The sequence below is a fragment of the Cetorhinus maximus genome, chromosome 19 (genome assembly GCF_964194155.1).
Source record: "Cetorhinus maximus chromosome 19, sCetMax3.hap1.1, whole genome shotgun sequence".
Lineage (NCBI taxonomy): Eukaryota > Metazoa > Chordata > Chondrichthyes > Lamniformes > Cetorhinidae > Cetorhinus > Cetorhinus maximus.
The window spans coordinates 97,758,383-97,759,844 of NC_135897.1; the positions used below are offsets into that span (position 1 = coordinate 97,758,383).

At 51.3% G+C, this 1,462-nt stretch overlaps 1 protein-coding gene across 1 annotated transcript in view; it reads right to left on the reverse strand.

Annotated features, from left to right (window-relative positions):
- Nucleotides 1–412, reverse strand: part of LOC144694054 (myoneurin-like) — an 82,743-nt gene extending 82,331 nt beyond the window's left edge. Inside the window, exon 1 of the mRNA XM_078564416.1 lies at nt 349–412. The gene's annotated coding sequence lies outside the window, so the exon portion shown is untranslated. The remainder of the gene's footprint in view (nt 1–348) is intronic.
- Between the last annotated feature and the right edge of the window lie 1,050 nt (nt 413–1,462).

Below are 1,462 nucleotides of genomic sequence, written 5' to 3' on the forward strand. Positions count from 1 at the left end.
CCCCTCTCTCTCTCTCTCTCTCCTCTCTCTGTCCCCCCCCCCTCTCTCTCTCTCTCTCTCTCTCTGTCCCCCCCCCCCCTCTCTCTCTCTCTCTCTCTCTGTCCCCCCCCCCCTCTCTCTCTCTCTCTCTCTCTCTGTCCCCCCCTCTCTCTCTCTCTCTCTCTCTCTGTCCCCCCCTCTCTCTCTCTCTCTCTCTCTGTCCCCCCCCCCCTCTCTCTCTCTCTCTCTGTCCCCCCCTCTCTCTCTCTCTCTCTCTGTCCCCCCCTCTCTCTCTCTCTCTCTCTGTTCCCCCCCCTCTCTCTCTCTCTCTCTGTTTCTGTTTTTTCTCTGTTTTTGTTGATTTTTTACCGGTTTTTTATATTTTTTGCTCCGGGCTCCGAGCCGCCATCGCGGTGACGTCACCTCCGGTCACGTGTCCCCGGGGTCATGACCCTGAAGCAGCTTCAGCTTCCGCTCGTCTCACGCTAATTATTATAAGTAGTTCATCTAGTTTAACCTCTTAACTTACTCGATTTTTCTCCTTCGTGGTTAATAATTTAACGTCTTCAGTTCTCCACCTGCGGTAACTGCTTTTCCCGTCAGTTTGAATCGCTTTGTTTCCTGTCATTAATTTAACTATTTTATTTCTTCAGTCTCAGTAACTAGTTGATCTGGTTAATTTGTTTTATTAATTGGTAAACTCCATGGTTAGCAGAAGTAGATTGGGAGGACCAGACTGAGGTTGCCAACTCTCCCGGATTGGCCTGGAGTCCCCTGGAATTGGAGATCAGTCTGAGGCTGTCCCCAATCCTGGAGAAACATTGGGAGCGGCTTTTCCTTCCCACTTCCCTCAAACACTTCCCTTTACCAAATGGGAAAATACTGACAGTGGGGGCTGGCCGGCCGGCCGGCTGGGGAGGTTGTTTCGCTGACAGTCAAACATCATCCAATTTGGTAATGACTCTTTTTTTTATTCATTTACGGGATGTGGGCTTCGCTGGCTGGGCCAGTATTTATTTCCCATCCCTAGTTGCCCTTGAGAAGGTGGTGGTGAGCTGCCTTCTTGAGCCGCTGCAGTCCATGTGGTGTAGGTACACCCACAGTGCTGTTAGGGAGGGAGTTCCAGGATTTTGACCCAGTGACAGTGAGGGATCGGCGATATATTTCCAAGTCAGGATAGTGAGTGGCTTGGAGGGGAACATCCAGGTGGTGTTGTTCCCATCTATCTGCTGCCCTTGTCCTTCTAGGTGGTAGTGGTCGTGGGTTTGGAAGGTGCTGTCTAAGGAGCCTTGGTGAATTCCTGCAGTGCATCTTGTAGATGGTACACACACTGCTGCTACTGTGCGTCAGTGGTGGAGGAAGTGAATGTTTGTGGATGTGGTGCCAATCAAGCGGCTGCTTTGTCCTGGATGGTGTCAAGCTTCTTGACTGTTGTGGGAGCTGCACTCATCCAGGCAAGTGGGAGTATTCCATCACACTCCTG